This window comes from Telmatherina bonti (assembly GCF_933228915.1).
Source record: "Telmatherina bonti genome assembly, chromosome: 12".
Lineage (NCBI taxonomy): Eukaryota > Metazoa > Chordata > Actinopteri > Atheriniformes > Telmatherinidae > Telmatherina > Telmatherina bonti.
The window spans coordinates 5,896,023-5,920,030 of NC_136610.1; positions in this window are offsets into that span (position 1 = coordinate 5,896,023).

Here is a 24,008-nt window from a genome sequence, read left to right on the forward strand (position 1 = left end):
CAAAGTCAGTGTTTGTGTCGGGGTAATTACTCTGACCAGATATATAAAGCGTCGTGTGAATCCTGGACTGCAATCTGTTGAATATAAACTATGCTTTAGTTTCAATTTTACTTTGCATTGTGGACATTGTCACAACCAAGACAACCCCAAAGAGAAGCACTTGTGAATAAAAGAATCAACAGTGGTTCCTTTGAGGTGATCTGAGAGTGATTGAAGACAGATCATGATGGCACCAGGTTCAAACACGATGGATACTAGGGCCGTCTTCGAACCAACGCCTTATAAATAAAACATTAAATGGCATAAAATGAATCAACTCTTCATTCTGAGTGTTTGAAATGTCAGCAAGACTACCCCAACAATTAGCACTTACTGTATTCCAAATATCAAGTCAGTGCCTGTGTTAAGGTCATTTTGCAGACCAAATCCTGAAAAACACCTTTTGGATCAAAAGCTCTCAAGAGAGAGAGAAGCACTTATGGACACTATTCAGCATCAGTGTGTCTGTTTGAGGGATTCTCCGTGCAATATCTTCATCAGCTAGCGTTGGTAGAGTTTGTCTCTTTCAACCGTCCCAACAGGAAGCACTTCCTGAATAAAAAAATACAACTAAACAGTTAATGCTCATGTTGGGCCCATAGCAAGGACTGTTCATCAGACCTCTTTCTTCCATGAAGTCCAGAGCAGCTCTTCTTCCATGTTGTTTCTCACATGCAGTTTTCTGATGAGGTTTGTCCAACTTTTATCCTGAATGCTTCCACAAACTCCACCTATTTCTTCCACAAGTTTCTACGATGGGGGTATTGCCCATCAGAAGGTCCATCAAGGAACAATGCTGTCATCAAGAATGCAAAACATTAGGTGTTGATGATTGGTCAATCAGCTTTCAATGTGTTTACTTCATGAAGATTTGTAACAGACAAGGACACAGTTCTGTGTTAGCTTTACACTGGGCACTGTTGAAATATAATTCAAGTCAAGATAAAACTTGGATTCAATCCTTCTTTCAGATCAATAAGAGTCTGAATCCATAATGGATCCAGAAAGGATTTCTTTCCATTGTGAGGAAAATGTGCAGGTTTTCTCAAGTCAGGACAGAAAGACACCCCAACTTTCAAGCACTTTCCAAAAATTCCTTCAAAGAATGTGCATAAAGTTGAAGTATATCTCATACTGAAATTTCTAAAGACATATATGGCTGAAGAAGACAAATGTCCAGAGGACATATAACTACCCCAACAAGAAGCACTTACTGCAGCGAGCAACAAAGTCAGTGTTTGTGTCGGGGTAATTACTCTGACCAGATATATAAAGCGTCGTGTGAATCCTGGACTGAAATCTGTTGAATATAAACTATGCTTTAGTTTCAATTTTACTTTGCATTGTGGACATTGTCACAACCAAGACAACCCCAAAGAGAAGCACTTGTGAATGAAAGAATCAACAGTGGTTCCTTTGAGGTGATCTGAGAGTGATTGAAGACAGAACATGATGGCACCAGGTTCAAACACGATGGATACTAGGGCCGTCTTCGAACCAACGACTTACAAATAAAACATTAAATGGCATAAAATGAATCAACTCTTCATTCTGAGTGTTTGAAAGGTCAGCAAGACTACCCCAACAATTAGCACTTACTGTATTCCAAATATCAAGTCAGTGCCTGTGTTAAGGTCATTTTGCAGACCAAATCCTGAAAAACACCTTTTGGATCAAAAGCTCTCAAGAGAGAGAGAAGCACTTATGGACACTATTCAGCATCAGTGTGTCTGTTTGAGGGATTCTCCGTGCAATATCTTCATCAGCTAGCGTTGGTAGAGTTTGTCTCTTTCAACCGTCCCAACAGGATGCACATCCTGAATAAAAAAAAACAACTAAACAGTTAATGCTCATGTTGGGCCCATAGCAAGGACTGTTCATCAGACCTCTTTCTTCCATGAAGTCCAGAGCAGCTCTTCTTCCATGTTGTTTCTCACATGCAGTTTTCTGATGAGGTTTGTCCAACTTTTATCCTGAATGCTTCCACAAACTCCACCTATTTCTTCCACAAGTTTCTACGATGGGGGTATTGCCCATCAGAAGGTCCATCAAGGAACAATGCTGTCATCAAGAATGCAAAACATTAGGTGTTGATAATTGGTCAATCAGCTTTCAATGTGTTTACTTCATGAAGATTTGTAACAGACAAGGACACAGTTCTGTGTTAGCTTTACACTGGGCACTGTTGAAATATAATTCAAGTCAAGATAAAACTTGGATTCAATCCTTCTTTCAGATCAATAAGAGTCTGAATCCATAATGGATCCAGAAAGGATTTCTTTCCATTGTGAGGAAAATGTGCAGGTTTTCTCAAGTCAGGACAGAAAGACACCCCAACTTTCAAGCACTTTCCAAAAATTCCTTCAAAGAATGTGCATAAAGTTGAAGTATATCTCATACTGAAATTTCCAAAGACATATATGGCTGAAGAAGACAAATGTCCAGAGGACATATAACTACCCCAACAAGAAGCACTTACTGCAGCGAGCAACAAAGTCAGTGTTTGTGTCGGGGTAATTACTCTGACCAGATATATAAAGCGTCGTGTGAATCCTGGACTGCAATCTGTTGAATATAAACTATGCTTTAGTTTCAATTTTACTTTGCATTGTGGACATTGTCACAACCAAGACAACCCCAAAGAGAAGCACTTGTGAATAAAAGAATCAACAGTGGTTCCTTTGAGGTGATCTGAGAGTGATTGAAGACAGAACATGATGGCACCAGGTTCAAACACGATGGATACTAGGGCCGTCTTCGAACCAACGACTTACAAATAAAACATTAAATGGCATAAAATGAATCAACTCTTCATTCTGAGTGTTTGAAAGGTCAGCAAGACTACCCCAACAATTAGCACTTACTGTATTCCAAATATCAAGTCAGTGCCTGTGTTAAGGTCATTTTGCAGACCAAATCCTGAAAAACACCTTTTGGATCAAAAGCTCTCAAGAGAGAGAAGCACTTATGGACACTATTCAGCATCAGTGTGTCTGTTTGAGGGATTCTCCGTGCAATATCTTCATCAGCTAGCGTTGGTAGAGTTTGTCTCTTTCAACCGTCCCAACAGGAAGCACTTCCTGAATAAAAAAAAAACAACTAAACAGTTAATGCTCATGTTGGGCCCATAGCAAGGACTGTTCATCAGACCTCTTTCTTCCATGAAGTCCAGAGCAGCTCTTCTTCCATGTTGTTTCTCACATGCAGTTTTCTGATGAGGTTTGTCCAACTTTTATCCTGAATGCTTCCACAAACTCCACCTATTTCTTCCACAAGTTTCTACGATGGGGGTATTGCCCATCAGACTGTCCATCAAGGAACAATGCTGTCATCAAGAATGCAAAACATTAGGTGTTGATGATTGGTCAATCAGCTTTCAATGTGTTTACTTCATGAAGATTTGTAACAGACAAGGACACAGTTCTGTGTTAGCTTTACACTGGGCACTGTTGAAATATAATTCAAGTCAAGATAAAACTTGGATTCAATCCTTCTTTCAGATCAATAAGAGTCTGAATCCATAATGGATCCAGAAAGGATTTCTTTCCATTGTGAGGAAAATGTGCAGTTTTTCTCAAGTCAGGACAGAAAAACACCCCAACGTTCAAGCACTTTCCAAAAATTCCTTCAAAGAATGTGCATAAAGTTGAAGTATATCTCATACTGAAATTTCCAAAGACATATATGGCTGAAGAAGACAAATGTCCAGAGGACATATAACTACCCCAACAAGAAGCACTTACTGCAGCGAGCAACAAAGTCAGTGTTTGTGTCGGGGTAATTACTCTGACCAGATATATAAAGCGTCGTGTGAATCCTGGACTGCAATCTGTTGAATATAAACTATGCTTTAGTTTCAATTTTACTTTGCATTGTGGACATTGTCACAACCAAGACAACCCCAAAGAGAAGCACTTGTGAATAAAAGAATCAACAGTGGTTCCTTTGAGGTGATCTGAGAGTGATTGAAGACAGATCATGATGGCACCAGGTTCAAACACGATGGATACTAGGGCCGTCTTCGAACCAACGCCTTACAAATAAAACATTAAATGGCATAAAATGAATCAACTCTTCATTCTGAGTGTTTGAAATGTCAGCAAGACTACCCCAACAATTAGCACTTACTGTATTCCAAATATCAAGTCAGTGCCTGTGTTAAGGTCATTTTGCAGACCAAATCCTGAAAAACACCTTTTGGATCAAAAGCTCTCAAGAGAGAGAGAAGCACTTATGGACACTATTCAGCATCAGTGTGTCTGTTTGAGGGATTCTCCGTGCAATATCTTCATCAGCTAGCGTTGGTAGAGTTTGTCTCTTTCAACCGTCCCAACAGGAAGCACTTCCTGAATAAAAAAAATACAACTAAACAGTTAATGCTCATGTTGGGCCCATAGCAAGGACTGTTCATCAGACCTCTTTCTTCCATGAAGTCCAGAGCAGCTCTTCTTCCATGTTGTTTCTCACATGCAGTTTTCTGATGAGGTTTGTCCAACTTTTATCCTGAATGCTTCCACAAACTCCACCTATTTCTTCCACAAGTTTCTACGATGGGGGTATTGCCCATCAGACTGTCCATCAAGGAACAATGCTGTCATCAAGAATGCAAAACATTAGGTGTTGATGATTGGTCAATCAGCTTTCAATGTGTTTACTTCATGAAGATTTGTAACAGACAAGGACACAGTTCTGTGTTAGCTTTACACTGGGCACTGTTGAAATATAATTCAAGTCAAGATAAAACTTGGATTCAATCCTTCTTTCAGATCAATAAGAGTCTGAATCCATAATGGATCCAGAAAGGATTTCTTTCCATTGTGAGGAAAATGTGCAGTTTTTCTCAAGTCAGGACAGAAAAACACCCCAACGTTCAAGCACTTTCCAAAAATTCCTTCAAAGAATGTGCATAAAGTTGAAGTATATCTCATACTGAAATTTCCATAGACATATATGGCTGAAGAAGACAAATGTCCAGAGGACATATAACTACCCCAACAAGAAGCACTTACTGCAGCGAGCAACAAAGTCAGTGTTTGTGTCGGGGTAATTACTCTGACCAGATATATAAAGCGTCGTGTGAATCCTGGACTGCAATCTGTTGAATATAAACTATGCTTTAGTTTCAATTTTACTTTGCATTGTGGACATTGTCACAACCAAGACAACCCCAAAGAGAAGCACTTGTGAATAAAAGAATCAACAGTGGTTCCTTTGAGGTGATCTGAGAGTGATTGAAGACAGATCATGATGGCACCAGGTTCAAACACGATGGATACTAGGGCCGTCTTCGAACCAACGCCTTACAAATAAAACATTAAATGGCATAAAATGAATCAACTCTTCATTCTGAGTGTTTGAAATGTCAGCAAGACTACCCCAACAATTAGCACTTACTGTATTCCAAATATCAAGTCAGTGCCTGTGTTAAGGTCATTTTGCAGACCAAATCCTGAAAAACACCTTTTGGATCAAAAGCTCTCAAGAGAGAGAAGCACTTATGGACACTATTCAGCATCAGTGTGTCTGTTTGAGGGATTCTCCGTGCAATATCTTCATCAGCTAGCGTTGGTAGAGTTTGTCTCTTTCAACCGTCCCAACAGGAAGCACTTCCTGAATAAAAAAAATACAACTAAACAGTTAATGCTCATGTTGGGCCCATAGCAAGGACTGTTCATCAGACCTCTTTCTTCCATGAAGTCCAGAGCAGCTCTTCTTCCATGTTGTTTCTCACATGCAGTTTTCTGATGAGGTTTGTCCAACTTTTATCCTGAATGCTTCCACAAACTCCACCTATTTCTTCCACAAGTTTCTACGATGGGGGTATTGCCCATCAGAAGGTCCATCAAGGAACAATGCTGTCATCAAGAATGCAAAACATTAGGTGTTGATGATTGGTCAATCAGCTTTCAATGTGTTTACTTCATGAAGATTTGTAACAGACAAGGACACAGTTCTGTGTTAGCTTTACACTGGGCACTGTTGAAATATAATTCAAGTCAAGATAAAACTTGGATTCAATCCTTCTTTCAGATCAATAAGAGTCTGAATCCATAATGGATCCAGAAAGGATTTCTTTCCATTGTGAGGAAAATGTGCAGGTTTTCTCAAGTCAGGACAGAAAGACACCCCAACTTTCAAGCACTTTCCAAAAATTCCTTCAAAGAATGTGCATAAAGTTGAAGTATATCTCATACTGAAATTTCCAAAGACATATATGGCTGAAGAAGACAAATGTCCAGAGGACATATAACTACCCCAACAAGAAGCACTTACTGCAGCGAGCAACAAAGTCAGTGTTTGTGTCGAGGTAATTACTCTGACCAGATATATAAAGCGTCGTATGAATCCTGGACTGCAATCTGTTGAATATAAACTATGCTTTAGTTTCAATTTTACTTTGCATTGTGGACATTGTCACAACCAAGACAACCCCAAAGAGAAGCACTTGTGAATAAAAGAATCAACAGTGGTTCCTTTGAGGTGATCTGAGAGTGATTGAAGACAGAACATGATGGCACCAGGTTCAAACACGATGGATACTAGGGCCGTCTTCGAACCAACGACTTACAAATAAAACATTAAATGGCATAAAATGAATCAACTCTTCATTCTGAGTGTTTGAAAGGTCAGCAAGACTACCCCAACAATTAGCACTTACTGTATTCCAAATATCAAGTCAGTGCCTGTGTTAAGGTCATTTTGCAGACCAAATCCTGAAAAACACCTTTTGGATCAAAAGCTCTCAAGAGAGAGAGAAGCACTTATGGACACTATTCAGCATCAGTGTGTCTGTTTGAGGGATTCTCCGTGCAATATCTTCATCAGCTAGCGTTGGTAGAGTTTGTCTCTTTCAACCGTCCCAACAGGAAGCACTTCCTGAATAAAAAAATACAACTAAACAGTTAATGCTCATGTTGGGCCCATAGCAAGGACTGTTCATCAGACCTCTTTCTTCCATGAAGTCCAGAGCAGCTCTTCTTCCATGTTGTTTCTCACATGCAGTTTTCTGATGAGGTTTGTCCAACTTTTATCCTGAATGCTTCCACAAACTCCACCTATTTCTTCCACAAGTTTCTACGATGGGGGTATTGCCCATCAGAAGGTCCATCAAGGAACAATGCTGTCATCAAGAATGCAAAACATTAGGTGTTGATGATTGGTCAATCAGCTTTCAATGTGTTTACTTCATGAAGATTTGTAACAGACAAGGACACAGTTCTGTGTTAGCTTTACACTGGGCACTGTTGAAATATAATTCAAGTCAAGATAAAACTTGGATTCAATCCTTCTTTCAGATCAATAAGAGTCTGAATCCATAATGGATCCAGAAAGGATTTCTTTCCATTGTGAGGAAAATGTGCAGTTTTTCTCAAGTCAGGACAGAAAGACACCCCAACGTTCAAGCACTTTCCAAAAATTCCTTCAAAGAATGTGCATAAAGTTGAAGTATATCTCATACTGAAATTTCCAAAGACATATATGGCTGAAGAAGACAAATGTCCAGAGGACATATAACTACCCCAACAAGAAGCACTTACTGCAGCGAGCAACAAAGTCAGTGTTTGTGTCGAGGTAATTACTCTGACCAGATATATAAAGCGTCGTATGAATCCTGGACTGCAATCTGTTGAATATAAACTATGCTTTAGTTTCAATTTTACTTTGCATTGTGGACATTGTCACAACCAAGACAACCCCAAAGAGAAGCACTTGTGAATAAAAGAATCAACAGTGGTTCCTTTGAGGTGATCTGAGAGTGATTGAAGACAGAACATGATGGCACCAGGTTCAAACACGATGGATACTAGGGCCGTCTTCGAACCAACGACTTACAAATAAAACATTAAATGGCATAAAATGAATCAACTCTTCATTCTGAGTGTTTGAAAGGTCAGCAAGACTACCCCAACAATTAGCACTTACTGTATTCCAAATATCAAGTCAGTGCCTGTGTTAAGGTCATTTTGCAGACCAAATCCTGAAAAACACCTTTTGGATCAAAAGCTCTCAAGAGAGAGAGAAGCACTTATGGACACTATTCAGCATCAGTGTGTCTGTTTGAGGGATTCTCCGTGCAATATCTTCATCAGCTAGCGTTGGTAGAGTTTGTCTCTTTCAACCGTCCCAACAGGAAGCACTTCCTGAATAAAAAAATACAACTAAACAGTTAATGCTCATGTTGGGCCCATAGCAAGGACTGTTCATCAGACCTCTTTCTTCCATGAAGTCCAGAGCAGCTCTTCTTCCATGTTGTTTCTCACATGCAGTTTTCTGATGAGGTTTGTCCAACTTTTATCCTGAATGGGGTAGTCTTGCTGACATTTCAAACACTCAGAAAACACAATTTTCCATTGTGAGGAAAATGTGCAGGTTTTCTCAAGTCAGGACAGAAAGACACCCCAACGTTCAAGCACTTTCCAAAAATTCCTTCAAAGAATGTGCATAAAGTTGAAGTATATCTCATACTGAAATTTCTAAAGACATATATGGCTGAAGAAGACAAATGTCCAGAGGACATATAACTACCCCAACAAGAAGCACTTACTGCAGCGAGCAACAAAGTCAGTGTTTGTGTCGGGGTAATTACTCTGACCAGATATATAAAGCGTCGTGTGAATCCTGGACTGCAATCTGTTGAATATAAACTATGCTTTAGTTTCAATTTTACTTTGCATTGTGGACATTGTCACAACCAAGACAACCCCAAAGAGAAGCACTTGTGAATAAAAGAATCAACAGTGGTTCCTTTGAGGTGATCTGAGAGTGATTGAAGACAGATCATGATGGCACCAGGTTCAAACACGATGGATACTAGGGCCGTCTTCGAACCAACGCCTTACAAATAAAACATTAAATGGCATAAAATGAATCAACTCTTCATTCTGAGTGTTTGAAATGTCAGCAAGACTACCCCAACAATTAGCACTTACTGTATTCCAAATATCAAGTCAGTGCCTGTGTTAAGGTCATTTTGCAGACCAAATCCTGAAAAACACCTTTTGGATCAAAAGCTCTCAAGAGAGAGAGAAGCACTTATGGACACTATTCAGCATCAGTGTGTCTGTTTGAGGGATTCTCCGTGCAATATCTTCATCAGCTAGCGTTGGTAGAGTTTGTCTCTTTCAACCGTCCCAACAGGAAGCACTTCCTGAATAAAAAAATACAACTAAACAGTTAATGCTCATGTTGGGCCCATAGCAAGGACTGTTCATCAGACCTCTTTCTTCCATGAAGTCCAGAGCAGCTCTTCTTCCATGTTGTTTCTCACATGCAGTTTTCTGATGAGGTTTGTCCAACTTTTATCCTGAATGCTTCCACAAACTCCACCTATTTCTTCCACAAGTTTCTACGATGGGGGTATTGCCCATCAGAAGGTCCATCAAGGAACAATGCTGTCATCAAGAATGCAAAACATTAGGTGTTGATAATTGGTCAATCAGCTTTCAATGTGTTTACTTCATGAAGATTTGTAACAGACAAGGACACAGTTCTGTGTTAGCTTTACACTGGGCACTGTTGAAATATAATTCAAGTCAAGATAAAACTTGGATTCAATCCTTCTTTCAGATCAATAAGAGTCTGAATCCATAATGGATCCAGAAAGGATTTCTTTCCATTGTGAGGAAAATGTGCAGGTTTTCTCAAGTCAGGACAGAAAGACACCCCAACTTTCAAGCACTTTCCAAAAATTCCTTCAAAGAATGTGCATAAAGTTGAAGTATATCTCATACTGAAATTTCCAAAGACATATATGGCTGAAGAAGACAAATGTCCAGAGGACATATAACTACCCCAACAAGAAGCACTTACTGCAGCGAGCAACAAAGTCAGTGTTTGTGTCGGGGTAATTACTCTGACCAGATATATAAAGCGTCGTGTGAATCCTGGACTGCAATCTGTTGAATATAAACTATGCTTTAGTTTCAATTTTACTTTGCATTGTGGACATTGTCACAACCAAGACAACCCCAAAGAGAAGCACTTGTGAATAAAAGAATCAACAGTGGTTCCTTTGAGGTGATCTGAGAGTGATTGAAGACAGAACATGATGGCACCAGGTTCAAACACGATGGATACTAGGGCCGTCTTCGAACCAACGACTTACAAATAAAACATTAAATGGCATAAAATGAATCAACTCTTCATTCTGAGTGTTTGAAAGGTCAGCAAGACTACCCCAACAATTAGCACTTACTGTATTCCAAATATCAAGTCAGTGCCTGTGTTAAGGTCATTTTGCAGACCAAATCCTGAAAAACACCTTTTGGATCAAAAGCTCTCAAGAGAGAGAAGCACTTATGGACACTATTCAGCATCAGTGTGTCTGTTTGAGGGATTCTCCGTGCAATATCTTCATCAGCTAGCGTTGGTAGAGTTTGTCTCTTTCAACCGTCCCAACAGGAAGCACTTCCTGAATAAAAAAAAAACAACTAAACAGTTAATGCTCATGTTGGGCCCATAGCAAGGACTGTTCATCAGACCTCTTTCTTCCATGAAGTCCAGAGCAGCTCTTCTTCCATGTTGTTTCTCACATGCAGTTTTCTGATGAGGTTTGTCCAACTTTTATCCTGAATGCTTCCACAAACTCCACCTATTTCTTCCACAAGTTTCTACGATGGGGGTATTGCCCATCAGACTGTCCATCAAGGAACAATGCTGTCATCAAGAATGCAAAACATTAGGTGTTGATGATTGGTCAATCAGCTTTCAATGTGTTTACTTCATGAAGATTTGTAACAGACAAGGACACAGTTCTGTGTTAGCTTTACACTGGGCACTGTTGAAATATAATTCAAGTCAAGATAAAACTTGGATTCAATCCTTCTTTCAGATCAATAAGAGTCTGAATCCATAATGGATCCAGAAAGGATTTCTTTCCATTGTGAGGAAAATGTGCAGTTTTTCTCAAGTCAGGACAGAAAAACACCCCAACGTTCAAGCACTTTCCAAAAATTCCTTCAAAGAATGTGCATAAAGTTGAAGTATATCTCATACTGAAATTTCCAAAGACATATATGGCTGAAGAAGACAAATGTCCAGAGGACATATAACTACCCCAACAAGAAGCACTTACTGCAGCGAGCAACAAAGTCAGTGTTTGTGTCGGGGTAATTACTCTGACCAGATATATAAAGCGTCGTGTGAATCCTGGACTGCAATCTGTTGAATATAAACTATGCTTTAGTTTCAATTTTACTTTGCATTGTGGACATTGTCACAACCAAGACAACCCCAAAGAGAAGCACTTGTGAATAAAAGAATCAACAGTGGTTCCTTTGAGGTGATCTGAGAGTGATTGAAGACAGATCATGATGGCACCAGGTTCAAACACGATGGATACTAGGGCCGTCTTCGAACCAACGCCTTACAAATAAAACATTAAATGGCATAAAATGAATCAACTCTTCATTCTGAGTGTTTGAAATGTCAGCAAGACTACCCCAACAATTAGCACTTACTGTATTCCAAATATCAAGTCAGTGCCTGTGTTAAGGTCATTTTGCAGACCAAATCCTGAAAAACACCTTTTGGATCAAAAGCTCTCAAGAGAGAGAGAAGCACTTATGGACACTATTCAGCATCAGTGTGTCTGTTTGAGGGATTCTCCGTGCAATATCTTCATCAGCTAGCGTTGGTAGAGTTTGTCTCTTTCAACCGTCCCAACAGGAAGCACTTCCTGAATAAAAAAATACAACTAAACAGTTAATGCTCATGTTGGGCCCATAGCAAGGACTGTTCATCAGACCTCTTTCTTCCATGAAGTCCAGAGCAGCTCTTCTTCCATGTTGTTTCTCACATGCAGTTTTCTGATGAGGTTTGTCCAACTTTTATCCTGAATGCTTCCACAAACTCCACCTATTTCTTCCACAAGTTTCTACGATGGGGGTATTGCCCATCAGAAGGTCCATCAAGGAACAATGCTGTCATCAAGAATGCAAAACATTAGGTGTTGATGATTGGTCAATCAGCTTTCAATGTGTTTACTTCATGAAGATTTGTAACAGACAAGGACACAGTTCTGTGTTAGCTTTACACTGGGCACTGTTGAAATATAATTCAAGTCAAGATAAAACTTGGATTCAATCCTTCTTTCAGATCAATAAGAGTCTGAATCCATAATGGATCCAGAAAGGATTTCTTTCCATTGTGAGGAAAATGTGCAGGTTTTCTCAAGTCAGGACAGAAAGACACCCCAACTTTCAAGCACTTTCCAAAAATTCCTTCAAAGAATGTGCATAAAGTTGAAGTATATCTCATACTGAAATTTCTAAAGACATATATGGCTGAAGAAGACAAATGTCCAGAGGACATATAACTACCCCAACAAGAAGCACTTACTGCAGCGAGCAACAAAGTCAGTGTTTGTGTCGGGGTAATTACTCTGACCAGATATATAAAGCGTCGTGTGAATCCTGGACTGCAATCTGTTGAATATAAACTATGCTTTAGTTTCAATTTTACTTTGCATTGTGGACATTGTCACAACCAAGACAACCCCAAAGAGAAGCACTTGTGAATAAAAGAATCAACAGTGGTTCCTTTGAGGTGATCTGAGAGTGATTGAAGACAGATCATGATGGCACCAGGTTCAAACACGATGGATACTAGGGCCGTCTTCGAACCAACGCCTTACAAATAAAACATTAAATGGCATAAAATGAATCAACTCTTCATTCTGAGTGTTTGAAATGTCAGCAAGACTACCCCAACAATTAGCACTTACTGTATTCCAAATATCAAGTCAGTGCCTGTGTTAAGGTCATTTTGCAGACCAAATCCTGAAAAACACCTTTTGGATCAAAAGCTCTCAAGAGAGAGAGAAGCACTTATGGACACTATTCAGCATCAGTGTGTCTGTTTGAGGGATTCTCCGTGCAATATCTTCATCAGCTAGCGTTGGTAGAGTTTGTCTCTTTCAACCGTCCCAACAGGAAGCACTTCCTGAATAAAAAAATACAACTAAACAGTTAATGCTCATGTTGGGCCCATAGCAAGGACTGTTCATCAGACCTCTTTCTTCCATGAAGTCCAGAGCAGCTCTTCTTCCATGTTGTTTCTCACATGCAGTTTTCTGATGAGGTTTGTCCAACTTTTATCCTGAATGCTTCCACAAACTCCACCTATTTCTTCCACAAGTTTCTACGATGGGGGTATTGCCCATCAGAAGGTCCATCAAGGAACAATGCTGTCATCAAGAATGCAAAACATTAGGTGTTGATGATTGGTCAATCAGCTTTCAATGTGTTTACTTCATGAAGATTTGTAACAGACAAGGACACAGTTCTGTGTTAGCTTTACACTGGGCACTGTTGAAATATAATTCAAGTCAAGATAAAACTTGGATTCAATCCTTCTTTCAGATCAATAAGAGTCTGAATCCATAATGGATCCAGAAAGGATTTCTTTCCATTGTGAGGAAAATGTGCAGGTTTTCTCAAGTCAGGACAGAAAGACACCCCAACTTTCAAGCACTTTCCAAAAATTCCTTCAAAGAATGTGCATAAAGTTGAAGTATATCTCATACTGAAATTTCTAAAGACATATATGGCTGAAGAAGACAAATGTCCAGAGGACATATAACTACCCCAACAAGAAGCACTTACTGCAGCGAGCAACAAAGTCAGTGTTTGTGTCGGGGTAATTACTCTGACCAGATATATAAAGCGTCGTGTGAATCCTGGACTGCAATCTGTTGAATATAAACTATGCTTTAGTTTCAATTTTACTTTGCATTGTGGACATTGTCACAACCAAGACAACCCCAAAGAGAAGCACTTGTGAATAAAAGAATCAACAGTGGTTCCTTTGAGGTGATCTGAGAGTGATTGAAGACAGATCATGATGGCACCAGGTTCAAACACGATGGATACTAGGGCCGTCTTCGAACCAACGCCTTACAAATAAAACATTAAATGGCATAAAATGAATCAACTCTTCATTCTGAGTGTTTGAAAGGTCAGCAAGACTACCCCAACAATTAGCACTTACTGTATTCCAAATATCAAGTCAGTGCCTGTGTTAAGGTCATTTTGCAGACCAAATCCTGAAAAACACCTTTTGGATCAAAAGCTCTCAAGAGAGAGAGAAGCACTTATGGACACTATTCAGCATCAGTGTGTCTGTTTGAGGGATTCTCCGTGCAATATCTTCATCAGCTAGCGTTGGTAGAGTTTGTCTCTTTCAACCGTCCCAACAGGAAGCACTTCCTGAATAAAAAAAAACAACTAAACAGTTAATGCTCATGTTGGGCCCATAGCAAGGACTGTTCATCAGACCTCTTTCTTCCATGAAGTCCAGAGCAGCTCTTCTTCCATGTTGTTTCTCACATGCAGTTTTCTGATGAGGTTTGTCCAACTTTTATCCTGAATGCTTCCACAAACTCCACCTATTTCTTCCACAAGTTTCTACGATGGGGGTATTGCCCATCAGACTGTCCATCAAGGAACAATGCTGTCATCAAGAATGCAAAACATTAGGTGTTGATGATTGGTCAATCAGCTTTCAATGTGTTTACTTCATGAAGATTTGTAACAGACAAGGACACAGTTCTGTGTTAGCTTTACACTGGGCACTGTTGAAATATAATTCAAGTCAAGATAAAACTTGGATTCAATCCTTCTTTCAGATCAATAAGAGTCTGAATCCATAATGGATCCAGAAAGGATTTCTTTCCATTGTGAGGAAAATGTGCAGTTTTTCTCAAGTCAGGACAGAAAAACACCCCAACGTTCAAGCACTTTCCAAAAATTCCTTCAAAGAATGTGCATAAAGTTGAAGTATATCTCATACTGAAATTTCCAAAGACATATATGGCTGAAGAAGACAAATGTCCAGAGGACATATAACTACCCCAACAAGAAGCACTTACTGCAGCGAGCAACAAAGTCAGTGTTTGTGTCGGGGTAATTACTCTGACCAGATATATAAAGCGTCGTGTGAATCCTGGACTGCAATCTGTTGAATATAAACTATGCTTTAGTTTCAATTTTACTTTGCATTGTGGACATTGTCACAACCAAGACAACCCCAAAGAGAAGCACTTGTGAATAAAAGAATCAACAGTGGTTCCTTTGAGGTGATCTGAGAGTGATTGAAGACAGATCATGATGGCACCAGGTTCAAACACGATGGATACTAGGGCCGTCTTCGAACCAACGCCTTACAAATAAAACATTAAATGGCATAAAATGAATCAACTCTTCATTCTGAGTGTTTGAAATGTCAGCAAGACTACCCCAACAATTAGCACTTACTGTATTCCAAATATCAAGTCAGTGCCTGTGTTAAGGTCATTTTGCAGACCAAATCCTGAAAAACACCTTTTGGATCAAAAGCTCTCAAGAGAGAGAGAAGCACTTATGGACACTATTCAGCATCAGTGTGTCTGTTTGAGGGATTCTCCGTGCAATATCTTCATCAGCTAGCGTTGGTAGAGTTTGTCTCTTTCAACCGTCCCAACAGGAAGCACTTCCTGAATAAAAAAAAAACAACTAAACAGTTAATGCTCATGTTGGGCCCATAGCAAGGACTGTTCATCAGACCTCTTTCTTCCATGAAGTCCAGAGCAGCTCTTCTTCCATGTTGTTTCTCACATGCAGTTTTCTGATGAGGTTTGTCCAACTTTTATCCTGAATGCTTCCACAAACTCCACCTATTTCTTCCACAAGTTTCTACGATGGGGGTATTGCCCATCAGACTGTCCATCAAGGAACAATGCTGTCATCAAGAATGCAAAACATTAGGTGTTGATGATTGGTCAATCAGCTTTCAATGTGTTTACTTCATGAAGATTTGTAACAGACAAGGACACAGTTCTGTGTTAGCTTTACACTGGGCACTGTTGAAATATAATTCAAGTCAAGATAAAACTTGGATTCAATCCTTCTTTCAGATCAATAAGAGTCTGAATCCATAATGGATCCAGAAAGGATTTCTTTCCATTGTGAGGAAAATGTGCAGTTTTTCTCAAGTCAGGACAGAAAAACACCCCAACGTTCAAGCACTTTCCAAAAATTCCTTCAAAGAATGTGCATAAAGTTGAAGTATATCTCATACTGAAATTTCCAAAGACATATATGGCTGAAGAAGACAAATGTCCAGAGGACATATAACTACCCCAACAAGAAGCACTTACTGCAGCGAGCAACAAAGTCAGTGTTTGTGTCGGGGTAATTACTCTGACCAGATATATAAAGCGTCGTGTGAATCCTGGACTGCAATCTGTTGAATATAAACTATGCTTTAGTTTCAATTTTACTTTGCATTGTGGACATTGTCACAACCAAGACAACCCCAAAGAGAAGCACTTGTGAATAAAAGAATCAACAGTGGTTCCTTTGAGGTGATCTGAGAGTGATTGAAGACAGATCATGATGGCACCAGGTTCAAACACGATGGATACTAGGGCCGTCTTCGAACCAACGCCTTACAAATAAAACATTAAATGGCATAAAATGAATCAACTCTTCATTCTGAGTGTTTGAAATGTCAGCAAGACTACCCCAACAATTAGCACTTACTGTATTCCAAATATCAAGTCAGTGCCTGTGTTAAGGTCATTTTGCAGACCAAATCCTGAAAAACACCTTTTGGATCAAAAGCTCTCAAGAGAGAGAGAAGCACTTATGGACACTATTCAGCATCAGTGTGTCTGTTTGAGGGATTCTCCGTGCAATATCTTCATCAGCTAGCGTTGGTAGAGTTTGTCTCTTTCAACCGTCCCAACAGGAAGCACTTCCTGAATAAAAAAAAAACAACTAAACAGTTAATGCTCATGTTGGGCCCATAGCAAGGACTGTTCATCAGACCTCTTTCTTCCATGAAGTCCAGAGCAGCTCTTCTTCCATGTTGTTTCTCACATGCAGTTTTCTGATGAGGTTTGTCCAACTTTTATCCTGAATGCTTCCACAAACTCCACCTATTTCTTCCACAAGTTTCTACGATGGGGGTATTGCCCATCAGAAGGTCCATCAAGGAACAATGCTGTCATCAAGAATGCAAAACATTAGGTGTTGATGATTGGTCAATCAGCTTTCAATGTGTTTACTTCATGAAGATTTGTAACAGACAAGGACACAGTTCTGTGTTAGCTTTACACTGGGCACTGTTGAAATATAATTCAAGTCAAGATAAAACTTGGATTCAATCCTTCTTTCAGATCAATAAGAGTCTGAATCCATAATGGATCCAGAAAGGATTTCTTTCCATTGTGAGGAAAATGTGCAGGTTTTCTCAAGTCAGGACAGAAAGACACCCCAACTTTCAAGCACTTTCCAAAAATTCCTTCAAAGAATGTGCATAAAGTTGAAGTATATCTCATACTGAAATTTCTAAAGACATATATGGCTGAAGAAGACAAATGTCCAGAGGACATATAACTACCCCAACAAGAAGCACTTACTGCAGCGAGCAACAAAGTCAGTGTTTGTGTCGGGGTAATTACTCTGACCAGATATATAAAGCGTCGTGTGAATCCTGGACTGCAATCTGTTGAATATAAACTATGCTTTAGTTTCAATTTTACTTTGCATTGTGGACATTGTCACAACCAAGACAACCCCAAAGAGAAGCACTTGTGAATAAAAGAATCAACAGTGGTTCCTTTGAGGTGATCTGAGAGTGATTGAAGACAGATCATGATGGCACCAGGTTCAAACACGATGGATACTAGGGCCGTCTTCGAACCAACGCCTTACAAATAAAACATTAAATGGCATAAAATGAATCAACTCTTCATTCTGAGTGTTTGAAATGTCAGCAAGACTACCCCAACAATTAGCACTTACTGTATTCCAAATATCAAGTCAGTGCCTGTGTTAAGGTCATTTTGCAGACCAAATCCTGAAAAACACCTTTTGGATCAAAAGCTCTCAAGAGAGAGAGAAGCACTTATGGACACTATTCAGCATCAGTGTGTCTGTTTGAGGGATTCTCCGTGCAATATCTTCATCAGCTAGCGTTGGTAGAGTTTGTCTCTTTCAACCGTCCCAACAGGAAGCACTTCCTGAATAAAAAAAAAACAACTAAACAGTTAATGCTCATGTTGGGCCCATAGCAAGGACTGTTCATCAGACCTCTTTCTTCCATGAAGTCCAGAGCAGCTCTTCTTCCATGTTGTTTCTCACATGCAGTTTTCTGATGAGGTTTGTCCAACTTTTATCCTGAATGCTTCCACAAACTCCACCTATTTCTTCCACAAGTTTCTACGATGGGGGTATTGCCCATCAGAAGGTCCATCAAGGAACAATGCTGTCATCAAGAATGCAAAACATTAGGTGTTGATGATTGGTCAATCAGCTTTCAATGTGTTTACTTCATGAAGATTTGTAACAGACAAGGACACAGTTCTGTGTTAGCTTTACACTGGGCATTGTTGAAATATAATTCAAGTCAAGATAAAACTTGGATTCAATCCTTCTTTCAGATCAATAAGAATCTGAATCCATAATGGATCCAGAAAGGATTTCTTTCCATTGTGAGGAAAATGTGCAGGTTTTCTCAAGTCAGGACAGAAAGACACCCCAACTTTCAAGCACTTTCCAAAAATTCCTTCAAAGAATGTGCATAAAGTTGAAGTATATCTCATACTGAAATTTCTAAAGACATATATGGCTGAAGAAGACAAATGTCCAGAGGACATATAACTACCCCAACAAGAAGCACTTACTGCAGCGAGCAACAAAGTCAGTGTTTGTGTCGGGGTAATTACTCTGACCAGATATATAAAGCGTCGTGTGAATCCTGGACTGCAATCTGTTGAATATAAACTATGCTTTAGTTTCAATTTTACTTTGCATTGTGGACATTGTCACAACCAAGACAACCCCAAAGAGAAGCACTTGTGAATGAAAGAATCAACAGTGGTTCCTTTGAGGTGATCTGAGAGTGATTGAAGACAGAACATGATGGCACCAGGTTCAAACACGATGGATACTAGGGCCGTCTTCGAACCAACGACTTACAAATAAAACATTAAATGGCATAAAATGAATCAACTCTTCATTCTGAGTGTTTGAAAGGTCAGCAAGACTACCCCAACAATTAGCACTTACTGTATTCCAAATATCAAGTCAGTGCCTGTGTTAAGGTCATTTTGCAGACCAAATCCTGAAAAACACCTTTTGGATCAAAAGCTCTCAAGAGAGAGAGAAGCACTTATGGACACTATTCAGCATCAGTGTGTCTGTTTGAGGGATTCTCCGTGCAATATCTTCATCAGCTAGCGTTGGTAGAGTTTGTCTCTTTCAACCGTCCCAACAGGAAGCACTTCCTGAATAAAAAAAATACAACTAAACAGTTAATGCTCATGTTGGGCCCATAGCAAGGACTGTTCATCAGACCTCTTTCTTCCATGAAGTCCAGAGCAGCTCTTCTTCCATGTTGTTTCTCACATGCAGTTTTCTGATGAGGTTTGTCCAACTTTTATCCTGAATGCTTCCACAAACTCCACCTATTTCTTCCACAAGTTTCTACGATGGGGGTATTGCCCATCAGACTGTCCATCAAGGAACAATGCTGTCATCAAGAATGCAAAACATTAGGTGTTGATGATTGGTCAATCAGCTTTCAATGTGTTTACTTCATGAAGATTTGTAACAGACAAGGACACAGTTCTGTGTTAGCTTTACACTGGGCACTGTTGAAATATAATTCAAGTCAAGATAAAACTTGGATTCAATCCTTCTTTCAGATCAATAAGAGTCTGAATCCATAATGGATCCAGAAAGGATTTCTTTCCATTGTGAGGAAAATGTGCAGTTTTTCTCAAGTCAGGACAGAAAGACACCCCAACGTTCAAGCACTTTCCAAAAATTCCTTCAAAGAATGTGCATAAAGTTGAAGTATATATCATACTGAAATTTCCAAAGACATATATGGCTGAAGAAGACAAATGTCCAGAGGACATATAACTACCCCAACAAGAAGCACTTACTGCAGCGAGCAACAAAGTCAGTGTTTGTGTCGGGGTAATTACTCTGACCAGATATATAAAGCGTCGTGTGAATCCTGGACTGCAATCTGTTGAATATAAACTATGCTTTAGTTTCAATTTTACTTTGCATTGTGGACATTGTCACAACCAAGACAACCCCAAAGAGAAGCACTTGTGAATAAAAGAATCAACAGTGGTTCCTTTGAGGTGATCTGAGAGTGATTGAAGACAGATCATGATGGCACCAGGTTCAAACACGATGGATACTAGGGCCGTCTTCGAACCAACGCCTTACAAATAAAACATTAAATGGCATAAAATGAATCAACTCTTCATTCTGAGTGTTTGAAATGTCAGCAAGACTACCCCAACAATTAGCACTTACTGTATTCCAAATATCAAGTCAGTGCCTGTGTTAAGGTCATTTTGCAGACCAAATCCTGAAAAACACCTTTTGGATCAAAAGCTCTCAAGAGAGAGAGAAGCACTTATGGACACTATTCAGCATCAGTGTGTCTGTTTGAGGGATTCTCCGTGCAATATCTTCATCAGCTAGCGTTGGTAGAGTTTGTCTCTTTCAACCGTCCCAACAGGAAGCACATCCTGAATGAAAAAAAACAACTAAACAGTTAATGCTCATGTTGGGCCCATAGCAAGGACTGTTCATCAGACCTCTTTCTTCCATGAAGTCCAGAGCAGCTCTTCTTCCATGTTGTTTCTCACATGCAGTTTTCTGATGAGGTTTGTCCAACTTTTATCCTGAATGCTTCCACAAACTCCACCTATTTCTTCCACAAGTTTCTACGATGGGGGTATTGCCCATCAGAAGGTCCATCAAGGAACAATGCTGTCATCAAGAATGCAAAACATTAGGTGTTGATAATTGGTCAATCAGCTTTCAATGTGTTTACTTCATGAAGATTTGTAACAGACAAGGACACAGTTCTGTGTTAGCTTTACACTGGGCACTGTTGAAATATAATTCAAGTCAAGATAAAACTTGGATTCAATCCTTCTTTCAGATCAATAAGAGTCTGAATCCATAATGGATCCAGAAAGGATTTCTTTCCATTGTGAGGAAAATGTGCAGGTTTTCTCAAGTCAGGACAGAAAGACACCCCAACTTTCAAGCACTTTCCAAAAATTCCTTCAAAGAATGTGCATAAAGTTGAAGTATATCTCATACTGAAATTTCCAAAGACATATATGGCTGACATATATGGCTGAAGAAGACAAATGTCCAGAGGACATATAACTACCCCAACAAGAAGCACTTACTGCAGCGAGCAACAAAGTCAGTGTTTGTGTCGGGGTAATTACTCTGACCAGATATATAAAGCGTCGTATGAGTCCTGGACTGCAATCTGTTGAATATAAACTATGCTTTAGTTTCAATTTTACTTTGCATTGTGGACATTGTCACAACCAAGACAACCCCAAAGAGAAGCACTTGTGAATAAAAGAATCAACAGTGGTTCCTTTGAGGTGATCTGAGAGTGATTGAAGACAGAACATGATGGCACCAGGTTCAAACACGATGGATACTAGGGCCGTCTTCGAACCAACGACTTACAAATAAAACATTAAATGGCATAAAATGAATCAACTCTTCATTCTGAGTGTTTGAAAGGTCAGCAAGACTACCCCAACAATTAGCACTTACTGTATTCCAAATATCAAGTCAGTGCCTGTGTTAAGGTCATTTTGCAGACCAAATCCTGAAAAACACCTTTTGGATCAAAAGCTCTCAAGAGAGAGAGAAGCACTTATGGACACTATTCAGCATCAGTGTGTCTGTTTGAGGGATTCTCCGTGCAATTTCTTCATCAGCTAGCGTTGGTAGAGTTTGTCTCTTTCAACTGTCCCAACAGGAAGCACTTCCTGAATAAAAAAATACAACTAAACAGTTAATGCTCATGTTGGGCCCATAGCAAGGACTGTTCATCAGACCTCTTTCTTCCATGAAGTCCAGAGCAGCTCTTCTTCCATGTTGTTTCTCACATGCAGTTTTCTGATGAGGTTTGTCCAACTTTTATCCTGAATGCTTCCACAAACTCCACCTATTTCTTCCACAAGTTTCTACGATGGGGGTATTGCCCATCAGAAGGTCCATCAAGGAACAATGCTGTCATCAAGAATGCAAAACATTAGGTGTTGATGATTGGTCAATCAGCTTTCAATGTGTTTACTTCATGAAGATTTGTAACAGACAAGGACACAGTTCTGTGTTAGCTTTACACTGGGCACTGTTGAAATATAATTCAAGTCAAGATAAAACTTGGATTCAATCCTTCTTTCAGATCAATAAGAGTCTGAATCCATAATGGATCCAGAAAGGATTTCTTTCCATTGTGAGGAAAATGTGCAGGTTTTCTCAAGTCAGGACAGAAAGACACCCCAACTTTCAAGCACTTTCCAAAAATTCCTTCAAAGAATGTGCATAAAGTTGAAGTATATCTCATACTGAAATTTCTAAAGACATATATGGCTGAAGAAGACAAATGTCCAGAGGACATATAACTACCCCAACAAGAAGCACTTACTGCAGCGAGCAACAAAGTCAGTGTTTGTGTCGGGGTAATTACTCTGACCAGATATATAAAGCGTCGTGTGAATCCTGGACTGCAATCTGTTGAATATAAACTATGCTTTAGTTTCAATTTTACTTTGCATTGTGGACATTGTCACAACCAAGACAACCCCAAAGAGAAGCACTTGTGAATGAAAGAATCAACAGTGGTTCCTTTGAGGTGATCTGAGAGTGATTGAAGACAGAACATGATGGCACCAGGTTCAAACACGATGGATACTAGGGCCGTCTTCGAACCAACGACTTACAAATAAAACATTAAATGGCATAAAATGAATCAACTCTTCATTCTGAGTGTTTGAAATGTCAGCAAGACTACCCCAACAATTAGCACTTACTGTATTCCAAATATCAAGTCAGTGCCTGTGTTAAGGTCATTTTGCAGACCAAATCCTGAAAAACACCTTTTGGATCAAAAGCTCTCAAGAGAGAGAGAAGCACTTATGGACACTATTCAGCATCAGTGTGTCTGTTTGAGGGATTCTCCGTGCAATATCTTCATCAGCTAGCGTTGGTAGAGTTTGTCTCTTTCAACCGTCCCAACAGGAAGCACTTCCTGAATAAAAAAATACAACTAAACAGTTAATGCTCATGTTGGGCCCATAGCAAGGACTGTTCATCAGACCTCTTTCTTCCATGAAGTCCAGAGCAGCTCTTCTTCCATGTTGTTTCTCACATGCAGTTTTCTGATGAGGTTTGTCCAACTTTTATCCTGAATGCTTCCACAAACTCCACCTATTTCTTCCACAAGTTTCTACGATGGGGGTATTGCCCATCAGAAGGTCCATCAAGGAACAATGCTGTCATCAAGAATGCAAAACATTAGGTGTTGATAATTGGTCAATCAGCTTTCAATGTGTTTACTTCATGAAGATTTGTAACAGACAAGGACACAGTTCTGTGTTAGCTTTACACTGGGCACTGTTGAAATATAATTCAAGTCAAGATAAAACTTGGATTCAATCCTTCTTTCAGATCAATAAGAGTCTGAATCCATAATGGATCCAGAAAGGATTTCTTTCCATTGTGAGGAAAATGTGCAGGTTTTCTCAAGTCAGGACAGAAAGACACCCCAACTTTCAAGCACTTTCCAAAAATTCCTTCAAAGAATGTGCATAAAGTTGAAGTATATCTCATACTGAAATTTCTAAAGACATATATGGCTGAAGAAGACAAATGTCCAGAGGACATATAACTACCCCAACAAGAAGCACTTACTGCAGCGAGCAACAAAGTCAGTGTTTGTGTCGGGGTAATTACTCTGACCAGATATATAAAGCGTCGTGTGAATCCTGGACTGCAATCTGTTGAATATAAACTATGCTTTAGTTTCAATTTTACTTTGCATTGTGGACATTGTCACAACCAAGACAACCCCAAAGAGAAGCACTTGTGAATAAAAGAATCAACAGTGGTTCCTTTGAGGTGATCTGAGAGTGATTGAAG